This window comes from Gorilla gorilla, chromosome 1 (genome assembly GCF_029281585.2).
Source record: "Gorilla gorilla gorilla isolate KB3781 chromosome 1, NHGRI_mGorGor1-v2.1_pri, whole genome shotgun sequence".
Taxonomy (NCBI): domain Eukaryota; kingdom Metazoa; phylum Chordata; class Mammalia; order Primates; family Hominidae; genus Gorilla; species Gorilla gorilla.
The window spans coordinates 194,069,510-194,090,615 of record NC_073224.2 but is presented as its reverse complement, the minus strand read 5'-3'; the positions used below and the strand labels follow the sequence as shown (position 1 = coordinate 194,090,615).

At 38.5% G+C, this 21,106-nt stretch overlaps 1 protein-coding gene and 1 pseudogene across 7 annotated transcripts in view; one reads left to right on the top strand and one right to left on the bottom strand.

Moving 5' to 3' along the window:
• MAST2 (microtubule associated serine/threonine kinase 2) overlaps positions 1 to 21,106 on the top strand; it is a 240,300-nt gene that overhangs the window by 41,998 nt on the left and 177,196 nt on the right. The gene's annotated exons all lie outside the window — the stretch shown is intronic.
• Positions 1,422 to 15,588, bottom strand: LOC109028177 (translation machinery-associated protein 16-like; annotated as a pseudogene).

Here is a 21,106-nt window from a genome sequence, read left to right as displayed (position 1 = left end):
GTTTTTCATGATGCTGAAAATGCTGAATTGTATGTCAATTTAATTTATCTCTTAGAAGAAAAAGTAACATAATTAAAATCACTGGGTCTCTAATCTTTAGTTCTCTCTCCACAAATAAAACCTGTCACTTTTCACAATAAAAAAGCAAAAAATAATATACAATTAAAAGGAGCTAAACTGAAATTCTTTATCCTCTTTCTCCTTTTTTGAGACGGAGTCTCACTCTGTCGCCCAGGCTGGAGTGCAGCGGTGCGATCTCGGCTCACTGCAAGCTCTGCCTCCCGGGTTCACGCCATTTTCCCACCTCAGCCTCCTGAGTAGCTGGGACTACAGGTGCCCACCACCATGCCCGGCTAAGTTTTTGTATTTTTAGTAGAGATGGGGTTTCACTGTGTTAGCCAGGTGGTCTCGAACTCCTGACCTCGTGATCTGCCCGCCTCGGCCTCCCAAAGTGCTGGGATTACAGGCATGAGCCACCGTGCCCGGCCTCTTTATCCTATTTCAAAAGATAAATTAATTGTGGGAGATCAACATAACAATCATCACTGATTTTTTTTTAACCATTTAACTCTGGTTCAGAAGATAAATAATAATCTATAATCCACCAGTGTATACAGATTTCTTATCACATTTTCCCTTATGTTGTAAAAAAAAAAGAAAATAGGTTTAATGTTTAAAGAAGGATTAATTGGATATTATTACTGAAAGACAATTTTGCTGTTATCATAGCTCAAAAAGTAGTGACAGGAATCTTTTAGGAAACAGGTTACTGTCCGTTTCACAAAATGTGAAATTAGATGATCATAAATATACAAGAAAATCAAAACATTTTCTGTCCTTAGTTATATTGCTCCCCCCGGCCTGAAATTCAGATGAAAAAGATTAAACAACTTTTGCAGATCACGTCTATCTATTTTAGCAACTTAATATAAATGAAAAGCAATCTTCATTTTAAAATAAATATCATAGGCCAGGTGCGGTGGCTCATACCTGTAATCCCAGCACTTTGGGAGTCTGAGGCAGGTGAATCGCGAGGTCAGAAGTTCAAGACCAGCCTGGCCAACATGGTGAAACCCCATCTCTACTAAAAAAACACAAAACAAATTAGCTGGGTGTGGTGGCGGGTGCCTGTAATCCTAGCTACCTGGGAGGCTGAGGCAGGAGAATTGCTTGAACCTGGGAGGCGGAGGTTGCAGTGAGCCGAGATGATGCCACTGCACTCCAGCCCGGGTGACAGTGCAAGACTCCGTCTTAAAAAAAAAAAAAAAATTCATAACACCATTTTTGAAACTGCAAATGAAACTCTCATCATATAAGAGAATGTCAACATCAAATTCTTGTATCTTGATGATTATGTACCATAATCAATGAATATAATTTGAAGCTCTCAAATTACTTATTTTGAATTCAAGTGAAGATGATTAGGCTAATCCAGTCATTTCCTCATCTGAGTCATTTGATTCATCGTTTAGTTCCAATTCCACTAAATCTTGGTCTGTAGTTATAATAGTTTTCCTCTTGCACTTCTTGGGAATTGCATCATTAGCGCAGATTTTTCTCATTTTAATATTTGGCAATTTCTTCAGATCAAAGTCCCATTCCCTAAATGTTTTCAGATTACTTGCATTTAGAATGTCTGGAATCTCAAGGCCACATCCTTTATACTGCTGTCCCTCCCGCTCCATCGTCTGCTTGATGATGGTGTCCTGGGAACAGTGCTGCCTGTCCTGCTTGTCCCGATACTGTTGTGTAACTCAATCTGCTCCAACTCACTGCTAAATCAATTTAATTTAAGTACCTTTCAGTTAGTTCACAAGCATCTTTGTTTGAATATCTTTTTTTGGGGGGGGATCAAGATGATTTTGAAACCATTGCAGTTTTTCACCAATAAGATTGAAACACAAGGCCTTTTCATTCTTCAATTTTTCCTTTTTTTCTTGTTTGTGGGCCTCTCTCATAATTTGAGCTGCTTTTCTACTATATGGATGAATGACTTTTTTTCCCATCCTGCACTTTTTCCCTTTGGTGCTTTAGGTATAGTGACGTCCTCGCGGCCACAGAGGAGCTCTGCACTCTAGACCCAGGCAGTCTCACCAACCACAAGAGCAGCAGCTCACAGGAGTACCCGGGCCAAATCCCCCTGGGGCCTCCCTTTTTCTTTTTTTTTAAGATGAGATTTTGCCATATTGCCCAGTCTGGTCTCGAACTCCTGGGTTCAAGCCATCTCCCCACCTCAGCTTCCCAAAGGGTGTGAGCCACTATGCCCGGCCAGTACTAGTCTTTTAATTAGGCTGTTATTGTCATGTGTTGCTTCGCACTGGTGTATTTACAGTGCTGAGCAAAGACTGAAAAGCAGTGCTACTGGTGCATTCTATCATATAGACAATATAATTACTAGTGATAGTTTAGTTGCAATAGAGAACTAATATTTACTAGACCCTATTCCTAGTTTAACGTATGTTCTCCTTTATTTTCTCTGGAACATTGAGTTGTCATTCTTCATTTTTGCAATATGTCTTATCTATAGAATGTATAGGGAACAAGGCTGGTTTCAGCATGTGTAGACTGGTGGCCTTAAGAGATAGGAATGTTAAGAAATAGTAGTAGTGTACGATAAACCATTAATATAGCAGTCCTGAGACTACTATCCTTAGAAAGGCTTGTGCGGAAGGTTGACCCTTGGCTGGTATCTGGAAACTTGAATGGTAAACAGTTTCCTACACTGATAAAAATTTCCTTGAATGATACAAGTGACTTACTGTGCAAAAAATGTGATTTATGCTGAACATTTACTTACCTTCTGGGAGTCTGAAATTTTGGTATGTAGTAGGCAAGAGGGTGCCTGTGTGAGCAGCTCCATTAAAAACTTTGGACACTGAGTCTTTGGTGAGCTTTTCTGGTAGACAACATTTCATGGATATAGTTACCAGGTGTTGTTGGAAGAAATAAGTGTGTCTTATGTGACTTCACTGGGAGCGAACTCTGGGAAGCTTGTGCTTGGTTTCCTCCAGACTTTGCCTCATGCACCTTTTCCATATGCTGATTATATGCAGGGTCCTGTGAGTACTCCTGGAGGATCATGGAACCTGGGGATGGTTTTGGTGACCCCTGACACAGGTAGTCTTTGAAGGATTTATGAAAATAGTTAAGGGTATAGCCGGAGTAATCAGGCAAGAGAAAGAAATAAAGGGCATTCAAGTAGGAAGAGAGGAAGTCAGATTATCCCTGTTTGTAGATGACATGATTGTATGTGTAGAAAACCCCATCATCTTGGCCCAAAAGCTCCTTCAACTGATAAACAAATTCAGCAAAGTTTCAGGACACCAAATTAACATACAAAAAACCACTAGCATTCCTATCCACCAACAACAGCCAAGCTGGGAGCCAAATCAGGAAGGCAATCCCATTCACAATTACCACAAAAAGAATACAATACCTAGGAATACTGCTAACCAGGGAGGTGCAAGATTTCTACAATGAGAATTACAAGACACTGCTCAAGGAAATCAGAGAAGACACAAACAAATGAAAAAACATACCATGCTCATGGATAGGAAGACTCAATATCATTAAAATGACCATACTGCCTAAAGCAGTTTACAGATTCAATGCTATTCCTATCAAACTACCAAGAACATTCTTCACAGAACTAGAAAAAACGATTTTAAAATTCGTATGGAACCAAAAAAGAGCTTGAATAGCCAAGGCAGTCCTAAGCAAAGAGAACAAAACTGGGGGCCTCACGTTACCCAACTTCAAACTGTACTACAGGGATACAGTAACCAAAACATCATGTTACTGGTACAAAAGGCACATAGATCAATGGAACTTTATTTCCAGCAGAAATAAAGCTGCACACCTATGACCATGTGATCTGTGACAAAACTGACAAAAACAAGTAATGATACTGGGATAACTGGCTAGCCATATGCAGAAGATTAAAGCTGGACCCCCTCTTTTCTTTTTTTTGTTTTTTTTTGAGATGGAGTCTCTCTCTGTCACCCAGGCTGGAGTGCAGTGGCGCGATCTAGGCTCACTGCAAGCTCCACCTCCCAGGTTCACGCCATTCTCCTGCCTCAGCCTCTGGAGTAGCTGGGACTACAGGCGCCCGCCACCACACCCAGCTAATTTTTTGTATTTTTAGTAGAGATGGGGTTTCACCATGTTAGCCAGGATGGTCTGGATCTCCTGACGTCGTGATCTGCCTGCCTCAGCCTCCCAAAGTGCTGGGATTACAGACGTGAGCCACTGTGCCCCGCACATATTTTCTTTATCTAGTCCACTGTTGATGGGCACCTAGGTTGATCCCATGTCTTTACTATTGTGAATAGTGCTGTGATGAACATGTGAGTACATGTGTCTTTTTGGTAGAATGATTTGTTTTCTTTTGTATATTTACCCAGTGATAGGATTGCTGGGTTGAATGGTAGTTCAGTTTTAGGCTCTTTGAGAAGTCTCCCAACTACTTTCCAGAGTGCTGAACTAATTTACATTCCTACCAACAGTGTATAAGTGTTCCCTTTTATCTGCAGTCTTGCCAGCATCTGTTGTTTTTTTGCTTTTTGATAATAGCTATTCTGACTGGCATAAGATGGTATCTCATTGTGGTTTTGATGTGCATTTCTCAGATGGTTAGTGTGTGGAGCATGTTTTCATGTTTGTTGGCTGCCTGTATGTCTTCTTTTGAGAAGTGTCTGTTCATGTCTTTTGCCCATTTTGTGATGGGGTTGTTTTTTGCTTGTTTAATTGTTTAAGTTCTTTATAGAGTCTAGATATTAGACCTTTGTCAGATGCATAGTTTGCAAATATTTTCTCCCATTCTGTAGGCTGTTAACTCTACTGATGGTTTCTTTTGCTGTGCAGAAACTCTTTAGTCTAATTAGGTCCCACTTGACAATTTTTGTTTTTGTTGCAATTGCTTTTGAGGACTCAGTCATAAATTGTTTCCCAAGGTCAGTGTCTGGAATGGTGTTTCCTAGTTTGTTTGTTTGTTTTTTCCCTAGGATTCTTACAGTTTGAGGTCTTACATTTAAATCTTTAATCCATCTTGAGTTAATTTTTGTATGTGGTGAAAGGTAGGGTTCCAGTTTCATTCTTCTGCATGTGCCTGGCCAGCTATCCCAGCACTATTTATTGAATAGAGTCCTCTCCCCATTGCTTATTTTTGTTGACTTTGCTAAAGATCAGAAGATTGTAGGTGTGTGGCTTTATTTCTGGGTTCTCTATTCTGTTCTATTGGTCTATGTGTCTGCTTTTGTACCAGTACTATGGTTTTTTTTTTTTTTTTTTTTTTTTAAACACTGTAGCCTTATAGTATAGTCTGAAGCTGGGTAATGTAATCCCTGCAGCTTTGTTCTTTTTGCTTAGGATTGTTTTGGCTATTTGAGCTCTTTTTTGGTTTCATGTAAATTTTAGAATAGTTCTTTCTAGTTCTGTGAAAAATGACATTGGTAGTTTGATAAGAATTGTGCTGAATCTGTAGATTGATTTGGACAGTATGGCTGTTTCAACAGTATTGATTCTTCTAATCCATGAGCATGAAATTTTTTTCCTTTTGTTTGTGTCACCTGTGATTTCTTTTAGCAGTGTTTGTAGTTCTCCTTGTTGAGATCTTTTACCTCCTTGGTTAGATGTATTCTTAGGTACTTTTTCTTTTTCTTTTTTTTGTAGCTATTGTAAATGGGACTGCATTCTTTACTTGGCTCTGAGCTTGAACGTTACTGGTATATAGAATTGCTACTGATTTTTGTACATTGATTTTGTATCTTAAAACTGTGAAGCCATTTATCAGTTCCAGGAGCCTTTGGCGGAGTCTTTAGGGTTTTCCAGGTATAAAATCATATTGTCTGCAAAGAAAGATAGCTGGACTTCTTTGCTGTTTGGATGCCTTTTCTTTCTTTCCTTTGTGATTGCTGTGGCTAGAACTTCCAGTGCTCTGTTGAACAGCAGTCAGAAGAGTAGACATCCTTGTCTTGTTCCAGTTCTCAAGAGGAATGTTTCCAGTTTTTCTCGTTCAGCATGATGTTGGCTGTGGATTTGTCATAGGTGGCTTTTATTTATTTTGAGATATGTTCCTTGGATGCCTAGTTTGTTGAGGGTTTTTATCATGAAGGGATGGTGGATTTTATTGAAAGCTTTTTCTGCATCTATTCATCTAACTTCCTTTTTTCTGCTTGACCTAATAGAAAAAATTTTCAGCCCTACTTGAAATGAATTACCTGAGCTGAGGGACTGAGATTGCTGCTGGCAAATAGAATTAATGGACTGTTTTTTAAAGAGGGCAAAAAGCTCCAAACAGAAACGTTTCTGAGATGTGTTGGGGCATTTTGGGAATAAAGTAACATGCATTTATAGGGAGATAGTAAAATGAAAATATAGGAATTTCCTTTTTTTTCAGTTATTTAGCCTTTAAAAAAATACTTATGGATGCATAGGAAGTTGCAAAAATAGTGCAGAGTACTATGAACCCTTCACCCAGCTTTACCAATAGTGTCATCTTATATAGCTATAATACAATATTAAAACCATGAAAATGACATTTGTACAATATCATTAACTAGATTATAGCCCTTATTTGGTCTTTATATACACTTGTATATGTTTGTGTGTGTATGTACAAGTCATGCAATCTCATCCCACGAATAGATTTGTGTAATGGCCACCACCACAATCAGCATACAGAGCCGTGCTATCATTACAAAGGAATTTGCTTGGGCTGCCCTTTTATATTTGCACTCCCACCCCGTCTTTATCTTCTTGCAACCACTAATGTGTTCTTCTCTATGTGAATTATATTTATATTTATATTTATATTTCCTTTTGAGACAGGGTCTCGCTCTGTCCCCCAGGCTGGAGTGCGGTTTTGCAGTCATGGCTCACTGCAGCCTCCACCTCCCAGTCTCAGATGATCCTCCTGCCTCAGCCTTCCGGGTAGCTGGGATCACAGGCACAAGCCACCATGCCTGGCTAATTTTTTTTTTTTTTTTTTTTTAATTTGTAGAGATGGAGTCTTGCTATGTTGCCCAGACTGGTCTCAAACTCCTGGGCTCAAGTGATCCTCCTCCCTCAGCCTTCCAAAGTGTTGGAATTAAAAGGGTGAGCCACTATGCCTGGCCTTTATGTGAATATTATATAAATGGAACCATATAGTATATAACCTTTTGAGATTTTTTTCAGTAAGTATAATGTTTTTGAGATCCACCTAAATTGTTGCATGTGTCCACTCAGTTCTTTCCCTCTTTGTGTGTAGTATTCCATTGTATGGTCACACATCACTTGGTTATTTACTCACATGTTGATAGATTTTATGTGTTTGTTTTTTGAATCTGCACCACTGGCAATGGATTTTTTTTAAAGCCATTAACTTTTTTTTTAAATTAAAAACAATTATTTTTTGTTGAGATGGTATCTCTGTCACCCAGGCTGGAGTGCAGTGGCATGATCTTGGGTCACTGCAACCTCTGTCTCCTGGGTTAAAGTGATTCTCATACCTCATCCTCCCGAGTAGCTGGGATTACAGTCGCCTACCACCATGCTCACTAATTTTTGTATTTTTAGTAGAGACAGGGTTTCACCATGTTGGTCAGGCTGGTCTCGAACTCCTGAGCTCAGGTGATCCACCTGCCTTGGCCTCCCAAAGTGCTGGGATTACAGATGTGAGCCCCATGCCCTAAAACTATAAACTTTTAAAAGTTTTGTATATATTCTAAATATAAATTCCTTGTTGGATATGTGGTTTGCAAATAACTTTTTTATTCTTTTTAACAGAGTGTTTTGCATAACAAATTTATTAATTTTTTTTAAATTATTATTGTTTTTTTGAGTCAGAGTCTCTGTCACCTAGGCCATAGTGCAGTGGCTCGATCTTGGCTCACGGCAACCTCTACCTCCTGGGTTCAAGTGATTCTCCTGCCCAGCCTCCTGAGTAGTTGGGATTACAGGTGTGTACCATCATGCCTGTGTAATTTTTGTATTTTTAGTAGAGACAGGTTTTTACCATGTTGACCAGGTTGGTATTGAACTCCTGACCTCAAGTGATCCACCCACCCCGGCCTCCCAAAATGGTGGGATTACAGGTGTGAGCCACTGTGCCCATCCTAAAATTGTTTTTCTGTTTCTTAAATGAAAAGTTTTTTATACTACCTTTATGTGTACAATCTCTTTTTTTTTTTCAATCAGCTTTCTTAGGTTGAAAAATGTCTTTAATTTTGATGAAGTTCAGATTGTGTTCTTGGTGTCATGTCTAAGAACTTTTCACCTATTCCTAGGTTCTGAAGATTTTCTCCTATGTGTTCTTATAAAAATTTACAGTTTTATTTTTTACGTTTAACTCATGATCAATTTTGAAGTAATTTTTGTGTATAGTGTGAGGTGTAGGTTAAGCTTATTTTTTTATTTAGCTCATGGATGTCCAGTTGTTCTAGTATAAGTTATTGAAAAGTGTGTCCTTTCTGCATTGAATTGCTTTTCCACTTTTGCCAAAAATCAGTTGGACATATTCAGGCCGGGCACAGTGGCTCATGCCTGTAATCTCAGCACTTTGGGAGGCTAAGGTGGGCAGATCACCTGAGGTCAGGAGTTCGAGACCAGCCTGGCCAACATGGCAAAACCCTATCTACTAAAAATATAAAAATTAGCCAGGAGTGATGGTTCATGCCTGTAATCTCATCTACTCGGGAGGCTGAGGCAGGAGAATCACTTGAACCCGGGAGGCAGAGGTTGCAGTGAGCTGAGATCGTACCACTGTACTGCAGCCTGGGTGACAGAGTGACCCTCTGTCTCAAAAAAAAAAAAAAAAAATTGGACATATTTGTGTGGTTTATTTCTGGGTTCTCTTTTCTATTCAGTTCACTTATGGGACTCTCCTTCTGCCAATACCACAATGTTTTGATTACTGCTGCTATATAGTAAGTCTTAACATTGGGTAGAGTGATTCCTTACACTTACTGTTCTATTTCAAAATGGTTTTAGTGATTTTTTTTCTTTCTACTTAAATTTTAGAATAAGCTTTTTTATATCTACAAAAAGTCTTGCTGGGATTTTGATAGGAATTACATTAAACCTATAAAGAAATATGAGATAAAGGAAAAACTAAACTTTTACCTACTCTCAAACTCACCACAACACAGGACCCTTCTGACACCACATTTATGGGTTTTTTTCCCTGTACACCAAACAGCAGACAGAAGCTGGGTGTCTTATAATTTAACTCAACTCCTATACTGCATGCCTGGAATAAGCATCAGATTCCAAAGGCTAAGGCCGTGTCCCATAAGATTGCCCCCACTTTAGATCCAGTTTCAGTTCTAGCTGGTTTTACCTGTTCTTTTGACTGACCAGCTATAAATTGGATACAGATGAACCACCAGGTGGAGAAGCACATAGGATGAGGCAGGTGGGAAGGAGAGTGGAGCTTCACCCTCTCTGGGCTCACTATCCTCCAGGTACCTGCATGTGGTCAGGATCCTGGAAGCTCTCTGAACCCTGTACTTCACTGATTTTCATGGCAGCTTTATCACATAGGCATGATCCCCTTCCTAGAGGATTGGAGGGTGAGGTGGAAAGTTCCAATTTTCTAATCATGGCTTGGTCTTTCTGGTGCACAGCTTCCATACAGGAGCCCAGTTAACATTCCCTTTGTTAGAACAGAAGGCATGTCTATCACCCAACAAATTCTAATGGATTGGGAGCTCTGTGTCAGGAACTAGGATGAAGACCAAAAAATATATATTTTTATTATAAATCACGATATCACAATAAGTTTTGAGGAGAGATGGCTTTTTTTCTATTTGATTCTTCTGACCCATGAAAATAGTGTGTCTCTCCATTTATGTAGATTTTTAATTCTTTTCATCAGCATGTTGTAATTTTTAGCATACATATCTTGTATATGTTTTGCTGCATTTCTGTCTCTAAGTATTTTATCTTTTTGTATTTTCATGCTGCTTGCCAGGAACAGTCTCAGTCCCTCAGCGCTGGTAATTTATTTCAAGTGGGGTTGAAATTTAAGAGGTCAGATAGAAAAAAGAAATGAGATGAAACTTTTTTTTTGCAACTTTAAATGATGTTGTATTTTAAATTTTAGTTTTTACGTGTTTGTTGCTACTAGTATATAGAAATATGGTTGGTTTTCGTGTGCCGATCTTGTATCCGGTGAGTTTGCTGAACTCATTTAGGAGTTTTTCTTGTAGATTGAGCTTTTCTACATAGGCAATCATGTCATCTTCAAATAGGACAGTTTTATTTTTTCCAATTTTTTCCAATCTATATATTCCTTTTCTATCATTTTCTTTCTTTATTGCTCTGGCTAATTAAACACTGAATTTTTATTCTGGTAGTGCTGACTTCAGGAGCCTAATTTGGGACTAGCAAATGCTAGTTTCACTCACCTTATCATTACAGTTTCAGATCTTCGGCTTCTCTTGGGCTTCAGAAGTTTAACTTGGATTGATCTTGAATATTGATCTTGAATATGCTGAAGGCAGGAAAAGCTCTGTCCTGAGTGTGTACACAGTGCAATATAATTTTTATTTATTTGCCTCCCTTGAGTGTAAGCTTCTTGAAGAAGACAGTTCTGAAGATACAGGGCTTGGTACACAGCAAACTTGTAATTAGTGTTTGAGGCCAGGCATGGGTGGCTCACATCTGTAATCCAATGCTTTGGGAGGCTGAGGTGGGAGGATTGCTTGAGGCCAGGAGTTCAAGACCAGCCTGGGCAACCTAGCAATATCCCGTATCTAAAAATAATAATAGTTATAATTGTTTGTTGAGCAAATATTTAAATGAATAAATGGAACTAATATGTGGCTTCTTCTCATATAAGAAGTCTAGGGAAAACCTTTTCAGACAAGGTATAGTGTAACTCAGGTTGAAATGACAAATGTGAGACTATTTGCAGTCACACACGCAGTTGCACATGTGATTTTGACATCAAACATTTTTGTTTATTTTTGTTTACTTGCATGCCTTGTAAGTTTCATGTTTTACTAACAAGATACTTTATTCTTTGAGTGTTACATGTCGTTTGGTTTGGCTTGCTTCTGTATGTTAAAAAAACGTTCTGTCTTTTGAAAAGATACCATTATCTAATTGGTTTTAAGTTAGGAGAATTCTAAATTACAGGGCACAGTAAAATAAATGAGCAATTATACCGAGGAAGAGCAAAACAAACAAAAAAGAATCATGGAACCATGTTTTGTATATACGTGGGGAGAAGTTATCCTTTAGATCTGTTTTTTTTTTTTTTTATGTGAGTATGCTTGAATGTATATGTCTCCAGGGTAGTGGGCTGGGCTGAGCTGGGGAGGAGATGTGCATCTTATGTAGGGAGTAGACTTAAGCTAGTTATTTTTAAATAATACTTTAGCAAGGGAATTAGTACTTGTTTAAGTGTTCATATTGCCTTAATATTAGCATAGCTTTTTCATCAATATGTTCAGTATCTCAAATGTCAAATTTGCATGAAAATATTCTCCCAAACCCCTAATCTTTCCCTGTTTTATTTTTCTTCATTGCATTTATTATCTTCTAACATACTGTATATTTTATGTATTCATTTTTTGTTTAATGCCTGTCTACATCCACTTGAATGTAAGCTTTAAGAGGTCAGGGATTTTTATCTATTTCTATTAACAGTTGTATATCTAGGCCCATGATATCATCTGGTACATAGAGAATACTTAATTTGTAAATCAATGAAAGGAAGATTACTTTGAAAAGAGTGATTTCTAGGATATTGGAATGAGGAATCTTAATCATAAGCCTATGTAAATGATAAAATATTATCCCTATGGAATAGCAGGAAAGTCATTGTCCTTTTACCCTGAGGAGCATATTTGTCCTCTATAAAAAGGCCTTTCTATTTGGAAGGAATTTTACTTGATTGATTGACTCTCTGTTTAAGCAACAAACGAAAAAGAATCCTTTGTTGAGAAGCTACCACAGACTGTAAAGTTTCCAGGTTCTGTGCTTTGTGCTGGATGGGGCACCACTGTGATGGGCCTGATGAGTCTCTGAGACTGCTGCAGGACTTGGATTTTGTAACCAAAGTTAGTTCTTTTTTTTTATACTTTAAGTTCTAGGGTACATGTGCACAACGTGCAGGTTTGTTACATATGTATACATGTGCCATGTTGGTGTGCTGCACCCATTAACTTGTCATTTACATTAGGTATATCTCCTAATGCTATCCCTTCCCCCTCCCCTCACCCCATGACAGGCCCCGGTGTGTGATGTTCCCCTTCCTGTGTCCAAGTGTTCTCATTGTTCATTTCCTACCTATGAGTGAGAACATGCGGTGTTTTTTTTTTTTTTGTCCTTGCGATAGTTTGCTGAGAATGATGGTTTCCAGCTTCATCCATTTCCCTACAAAGGACATGAACATATCCTTTTTTATGGCTGCATAGTATTCCATGGTGTATATGTGCCACATTTTCTTAATTCAGTCTATCATTGATGGACATTTGGGTTGGTTCCAAGTCTTTGCTATTGTGAATAGTGCCGCAATAATCATACGTGTGTATGTGTCTTTATAGCAGCATGATTTATAATCCTTTGGGTATATACCCAGTAGTGGGATTACTGGGTCAAATGGTATTTCTAGTTCTAGATCCTTGAGGAATTGCCACACTGTCTTCCACAATGGTTGAACTAGTTTACAGTCCCACCAACAGTGTAAAAGTGTTCCTGTTTCTCCACATCCTCTCCAGCACCTGTTGTTTCCTGACTTTTTAATGATTGCCATTCTAACTGAAATGAGATGGTATCTCACTGTGGTTTTGATTTGCATTTCTCTGATGGCCAGTGATGATGAGCATTTTTTCATGTGTCTCTTGGCTTCATAAATGTCTTCTTTTGAGAAGTGTCTGTTCATATCCTTCGCCCACTTTGTGATGGGGTTGTTTGTTTTTTTCTTGTAAATTTGTTTGAGTTCTTTGTAGATTCTGGATATTAGCCCTTCGTCAGATGAGTAGATTGCAAAAATTTTCCCCCATTCTGTAGGTTGCCTGTTCACTCTGATGGTAGTTTCTTTTGCTGTGCAGAAGCTCTTTAGTTTAATTAGATCCCATTTGTCAATTTTGGCTTTTGTTGCCATTGCTTTTGGTGTTTTAGACATGAAGTCCTTGCCCATGCCTATGTCCTGAATGGTATTGTCTAGGTTTTCTTCTAGGGTTTTTATGGTTTTAGGTCTAATGTTTAAGTCTTTAATCCATCTTGAATTAATTTTTGTATAAGGTGTAAGGAAGGGATCCAGTTTCAGCTTTCTACATATGGCTAGCCAGTTTTCCCAGCACCATTTATTAAATAGGGAATCCTTTCCCCATTGTTTTTGTCATATTTGTCAAAGATCAGATGGTTGTAGATGTGTGGTATTATTTATGAGGGCTCTGTTCTGTTCCATTGGTCTACATCTCTGTTTTGGTACCAGTACCATGCTGTTTTGGTTACTGTAGCCTTGTAGTATAGTTTGAAGTCAGGTAGCATAATGCCTCCAGCTTTGTTCTTTTGGCTTAGGATTGTCTTGGCAATGCGGGCCCTTTTTTGGTTCCATATGAACTTTAAGGTAGTTTTGTCCAATTCTGTGAAGAAAGTCATTGGTATCTCGGCTCACTGCAACCTCCGCCTCCTGGGTTCAAGTGATTCACCTGTCTCAGCCTGATGAGTAGCTGGGACTACAGGCACGCGCCATCACACCCAGCTAATTGTTGTATTTTTAATAGAGATGTGGTTTCACCATGTTGGCCAGGCTAGTCTCAAACTCCTGGCCTCAAGTGATCCGCCAGCCTCTGCTTCCCAAAGTGCTGGGATTACAGGCATGAGCCACCGCGCCTGGCCCTTGAGCTGGGTTTTGAAGAATGAATAGGAGTTTACTAGGTAAGAGCTAAAGTGGGGAACCTCTCCAGTAGGTGGGAACATGTGCCAAGGCATGAAGCAGTGAAACAAAGTGGCACGTGCAAGAGAAGTACTCATAATTTGATGTGGCCAGACACAACATGAGAGGGAGAAAATCAAGATGAGCTGATCAGGGAGGCCTAAAGTTAATTTTTTCATTGTGTTTATCTTGGCTTGCTTACCATGTAAACAACCTTATAGCTTTCCACATGGGGTTAGTTATATTTTATTCACTTACTGATAAATAAAAGGATAATTTATGTTGAGGAAATGTTTAGATGCAGCCTATTCTGAGAATTTATGTATTTACTTTTATTTCTGCAAGGTGTTTGACTTTTTATCTAGTCATTGGCTGATAGTCCTCTCAATACTAATAACATAGTAGAGAAGATGATGAAAATGTTTTATTCATCTGTTCTTGGACAAGAAACCCTGCTCTTTCTGTTCTTTTTAGTTGAAGCTGAATAAAGCTGAATGTTCTAGTTGGAAGCATGGGTTCAAGTGTCTACTACATTGTTTCTGAGCAGGTTATGTCTCCTTCCTGGGTCTTAATTTCTCCAGTTGTAAAATAGAGGATTTGAGGTAAATTAGCATATCCACTTTGATAAAAATTTATTTGGGCTGGGTGGGGTGGCTCATGCCTGTAATCCTGAGATGGTGGGATGCTGAGATGGGCAGATTACTTGAGGCCAGGAGTTTGTGACAAGCGTGGCCAACATGGTAAACCCCTGTCTCTACTAAAAATACACACACACACACACAAATTAGCCAGGAGTGGTGGCGGGCACCTGTAATCCCAGCTACTCGGGAGACTGAGGCAGGAGAATCACTTGAACCTGGGAGACGGAGGTTGGAGTGAGCCAAGATCATGCCACTGTACTCCAGCCTGGGTGACAGAGTGAGAATCTGTCTCAAAAAAAAAAAAAATTATGTGAAGCAAGAATCAATACATATATGACCCATGAGGGTAATTTTTCTTGGCAGTCCTTCCCTTCCTGGCTACTGTTTACCAACTTAATTATTTTTCCTGTTTCATGTTAAATTCTATAATCAAGTATACATCTTACTACTCTTGGCCGGGCGCAGTGGCTGATGCCTGTAATCCCAGCACTTTGGGAGGCCAAGGCAGGCAGATCACCTGAGGTCAGAAGTTTGAGACCAGCCTGGCCAACATGGTGAAACCCCATCTCTACTAAAAATACAAAAATTAGCCAAGCATAGTGGCGGGTGCCTGTAATCCCAGCTACTCAGGAGGCTGAGGCAGGAGAATCACTTGAACCTGGGAGGCAGAGGTTGTAGTGAGCCGAGATCATGCCATTGCACTGCAGCCTGGGCGACAAGAGCGAAACTCCGTCTCCAAAAAAAAAAAATCTTAGTACTCCTCTCAACTCCTGCTATTATCTTTGTTATTTTCAGCAACCATGTAGATGAATCCATCCAATAATATCCTGGCATAGTTGTTGACCTCATTATCATTTCTAGTCCACTTAGCTCTCTGCCTTGTCATACCTCTGAAATGTTCCTTCACTAAAATCGTAACTCTAGGTAACCTCCTCACTACAACCTGATAATTTTTTTAGCTTCCTCATTTAATTATTCTTAAAGTATACCAGTTCTCAGACTTACCAGCACCTCTATTAAATCTTTTCTTCCTGTCTTTTCGTCTTTACTTTCCTCCTCTTTTAGCTTAGATTCCATTGTTACTCTCTCTATTCCATGTCATAAATTGTTTGCCCCATTTTTGGTCAATTTATCTGGTAAAGCTGTTTAGTAAAACTTTGCCTTTGCATTACTGTAGTCTACTGAAGAAAGCCACACAACGGAGCAGATTGGTGGGCCTGTAAAATGATGATGAATGATGTAGGTCAGTCCTTGACGCTGCTTACCAATTCTACTTTTTGTTCAGCGTATTTTCTTGTTCTCTGTATTATCTCTCAATTTTTTTTTTTTTTTTTACTCATCTCAAATTTGGAATCTCCTTGCTCTGCTGATTTCCTTTTTATTTCATGGAGAAAATAGCTATAATGTGGAAGCTTCTTTAGCTTCTTTGCCACTAAAGTTACAAATATTTTGTTACCTGTACCTGCTTTTTCCTTTTCATCTGTTGTGGTGGAAGAAATATTCCTTCTATCACTGTTTATGCTCTCAATCCCCTCCCTTCCTTTTCAAGAATAACTTTTTTTTGAGAACTTTGGCTGCAGAGAGTATGGAGAGTTAAATGCCAGCTGGAAGAGTTGTCTAGATTCACCGTCTTTATTTCCTCATCTCCTACTCACTGGAGTTGGGCTTTTGCTCCTACCACTCCTCCACTCCTGAAACTGTTCCTACAAAGGGTACCAGTTGACTTCAAGTCAGTTAAATTGGATGACATTCTTTAATGATGGGCCTCCAGGCAGCATTTGTTCAGCAGTCCCTGACTATCTTTTCTTGGCTTCTTTAATAGCATTTGCGGTCTTGATTTCCTTCCACCTCTCTGGTTACTCTTCTTCTGTTTCCTACAGTTTAATCAGTTACTACAAATATTACTGTAACATTGAACAAATAAAGGTTTATTATCTTACAGAGAAGAATGCACAATTTGCATAAATTTTGAGAACCAAACAGGCTTTAAGGAAACCAGGTTGTGGCAGGAAATTTTGAGCAGGTTACACACTACTCTGTGAGAGATACTGAAAAAAGTTGTGAATCATTCATACGTTTCATAAACGATTCCTTTCAACAACCTTATAAGGTAGATGGTTGTATTCTTGTTTAGCCACAAAGGATTTGAGGTGGGGAAAGATGGGGTATGTTCAGGAAACTGTGCCTTGTTCTTTCCAATTGGAAGGTTAAGTTACAATAAGGTACTACTGAAGATAAAATCTGTTGTTTCCATGTTATGGGGTATCTTGAATGCCAAGGGGAGACTTTTTTACTTAATTTTTTAGATAGTGAGGACTGAAGATTTTTTTTTTTTTTTTAACCTTGAGTGGCTGGAGTGCAGTGGCATGATCTCAGCTCTGCAACCTCTGCCTCTTGGGTTTGAATGATTTTCCTGCCTCAGCCTCCCAAGTAGTTGGGATTACAGGTGCCTGCCATCGTGCCTGACTAATTTTTGTATTTTCAGTAGAAACACGGTTTCGCCTTGTTGGCCAGGCTGGTCTCGAACTCCTGACCTCAGATGATCCACCTGCCTCGGCCTCCCAAAGTGCTGGGTGAGCCACTGCACCTGGCCAGGTTGAAGATTTTTAAGCTGTGTACAACGTTTTGGGAAAGGAAACCTGTCTTGGCAAAAGGTTGATAATCCCATAACGTTAGTTTTATTGACCAAATGGCACTTCCACTTGAAGCCTTTTTGTAGGCTTTCCACTATAATGAATTGAGCCTTCTTTGACACTCCCATAGCACTTTGTCATACCTTTGATGTAGCACACTTCTCACGTGTCATAATTACTTGTTTGTATTTGGCTTCCCCATTGGATTTTAGCTCTTCTAGAATAGGATTATTAGTTTATGGTTAATGTTGATTTTGGTAATCTTTCCTCATCCCTATCTCAGTGGTTGGCAAAATAAATGGTTCTTGAATTAGTAAATGAATAAAGAGTTTGAATTTTGAATCTTTTGTCTGAATAGCTTCTCAGAATGCGTCTTTTTTATATTTTTACTGATTACCGGGTTGAATAAATTAGAAGCCACTCCTACTTCCTCTCTGCTGATACATATGTTTTAGCTAGTTAAACCTATTTTGATAGAGGAGTTCTATGACTTTAAAGGCCTATGACTTTGCAGACACTCATACAGTGTACAGCATACCCTATGCAAATCAGCTGTCTGTTCAGGTCTTGTGTTTGTTTTCCCCATAGACATAATCCAGCCGTTAGTTATTCAAAGCAGCAGATGGGAGAAGGAATCCGTGGAGATGTGGATTTATTAGCTCTCACAATGAAAGACCACACTGGTTATGCTAAGGATTAGAAGATTTCTGCTGAATGAAAGGGACATGGATCCTGTTTTTTGTGCTATTTTCAGCAGTGTGGCAATTTCTTGTGACTATAATCAGTTGTAAAAAGACCAGAAAATGATCTTGTAAATAGACTTTCCTTCAAGCCCTAGACTGTTGGTTGCAGCTGTCATAATTATAGGAGGGACTGCTTTTCTTCCTTTTTGGGTGCAGACTGAATCTGGCCTTTAGTTATTGCTATATTTACACCTTAGGTAGTATAACTGGCTGATTGTGTGCTTTATACATACCTTTATCTGTCAAATTAGGGAATTTGGATTCATGTCTCCTGAATTTTGTTGGAGAGTAATTATTGTAGCATGTCTTATAGTTTGGAAAAAATGATTGAATTTAATGTGTTAAACTCACTTCCTAAAAATATAGTGCTGCCTTCACTAACAATTTTGTGTGTGTGACTTGTTAGAAAGATCAGCAACTTTCCTTTGTGTTTACTAAGATTCTGACAATTACCATAAAGTTGGAAAGTTTAAACGTTGCTTATGGAGTGTGTAAGGAACAGAATCATATCATGAGAACAATCTTTCACTCTTAAAATCTAAAAGATTATGTATTTTGAGCCATGAATTAAGAAACAGAAGCATCTTTAAACTTGGCTGAAGTTCTACTTTAAAAATGGCAGCCAGTAACCAAAGAAACAATTCTTGAGATCATTAAAGCTTGGATAAAATGAGACTTTTTCATGCTGTGCCCTTTTAGAAGTCTGGGGGAATGGGGAGCGTTTCCTGTGACAGCACTGTAAGTGATGAATAGCTGAATGAATTTGTCCATGCTCAGAACTCACAACACGTGGACTAGCCCCCTCCTGCACATAAAAGAGCAGGGAAACCAACCTTAGCAATGATCTAGCTCCTGAAGAAAGAGGCTTTCGTTACTGTCCAAGAAGTGAAGACCAGTGAGTCTAGCGATAAAGAAACAAAAGAGCCCCTGACAGTATCGAAAGAATCTGACATTTGCTTTGTCTGTACAAAGGATGAAAGGAATTTTGCCGACTTAGTCAAAACAATAACTGGTTTTATATCATTTTGAGTCTAAAATACAGGCATCAGAATCGTATGTTTTTCTTTGTATTTCTGAAGAATTGTCATCCTTTTTAAAACGTATGTGGAGTGGTTTTGTTTCTGGAAAGGAAAACGTGACATGGATTTTATAAGCTTAGTAGCTGTAGGTGGAGACTCCTGTTTTGTTTGCTAAACCTTTTTAATAAGCAGCAAAGTCAGGATATCAAAGATTGGAATTTTTCCCCTGGAACCTTTTGTTCTTTTCTTAGTACTTCAAATAATTTCAACCAAAGGGGTATGCATGGAAAATGAAAACAAATATGAAGTCTTTCCGCTATTTGGCAGTGCTTCAGATGAGATGTATCTGTACTTCTGTGAAGAAAGACGTGATTCTGATATGAGGCAGTGATTGTATACTTAACGCTGGACAGAGGGATAACTGGTTTAGTGGAACAGTGGGTTAGTGGTGTGCTGAAAGGATTGTTTGCCTCTTTATCCAGCAGTAAGTAGGCACTAGTAGTTGACTGTCTGGGGAGTGGCTTTTTTTTTGTCTGATATCTATTATGGATGATTCCAGTATTCTGAGAAGGAGAGGGTTACAGGTGAGTAAAAGAAAACCTTTTTCACTGATCTCCTTCCTTTTAATGTCTCTTGTAAATGTACTGAACAGATTGTTATAATTTATTTAATTCATTTGAGGTAGGAGGCAGGGTGGAGTGCAGCTAAGTTCCTCTTTATTCTTTGATGTATAGTTATAATTAGAGAACTTATCTAAAATCTTGCTATTTTGATAGAAAAATGCTGCTTGGGCTTATTTACACTGTATTTAGTGAGTAGAGCAACTAAATGAGACCTGTATGGGATACAAGCCTAATTTAGAACATTAGACATTACTGCTGACAGATTGTTTACGGTGAACATATTCTGTTCCTGACCACCATGCCTGATCTGCCCCCCATTAAGTCACATGTATGGTAGTATATGCTTGATTCTATGCATAGTTTTAAGAACTTTTCTAAATTATCACTTGGCATATATACATTCCATCCACTTATCTATTGTCTGTCTGTGTTGTCTGTCCATCCGTCTGTCTGTCTACCTGTCTACCTACCTACCTACCTACCTACCTACCTACCATCTTTTCCTTCTTAAATCATAGGTAGTTTGTTAGATGAAGAGGTATGTAAGATATAACAGTGAATGAAAATAGATTGATAGGCAACCTTCAACTGAGTTTTAATGAATATCCTTGGCACTAAAAGAATACATGCCAAATTTGATGATTATTTTTTTCATGCTTTGTAGATTATCTCATCTTAGTCTTGTTAGCAAAGAGCAAGCCAGCTTCTAGTCTATCACTAAATGTTTTTGAGAATTGACATAATGAAGATTCTAGTGTAAATCACTGAGCTAATCAATCAACCTGTGATGGTTTAGTCATGAAATGTAGCTATTTCTGTTGTTTTCATTTTGTTTATTTGACATTATTTATAAAGCACTTTTTTTGTACAAAATACCTAAGGATTTTAAAATTATCATGAATTAACATTATTTTAGTTTCTTTAAAGTTCTCAGGTAGAAAATGTATAGGATTAGTAAACTTAAAATATAAATTTAAACAAATTGTATTGTTTCTAGTTATTATATGTACTTCTTATTGATGGTGCTGTAAACATTCAGAGCCCGTGGGAGAACCCACTGAATCTTTAGCAGTTGTCCAGTATGACCTGGGCTTTAAAAGTCAATAACATAAACTCCAGCGCCTTATACTAATTTCTCCTGTTAGCACAGTTGATCCGATGAGATTTGTCCCTTGATTTCTTGGGGTTATTTTGAGTAGTATTTATTTAGTACTGTACTCAGATGACCTCTCATAAGTAGTGATGTATGTTCAAGCAGCTGCTAATTAAAAATGGCTGGCTCTGTAAGCCCATTTAGTTGCACTGCTTATTTATATCTTTATTTCTCTTTAGTTGCTAGGATTCAGAAAGGGAATCCTATTTGTTGAATGGGAAATATTTTCTGTTTTGTGTTAAATCATTCATTTTCTCCCTGATGCCTGAGTCAGTCTCTAGTATTTGCTACCTTGTTTACTGATGCCCTTCCTCTTGAGTCTTTGTTTCTATCTAGCAGGAGTTCTAAACTGCCAGATTACATAGCACTGGAAGATCTTTTCCTACAGCCTTATACTTATAAAAAATTTTTCCTCTATTTATTT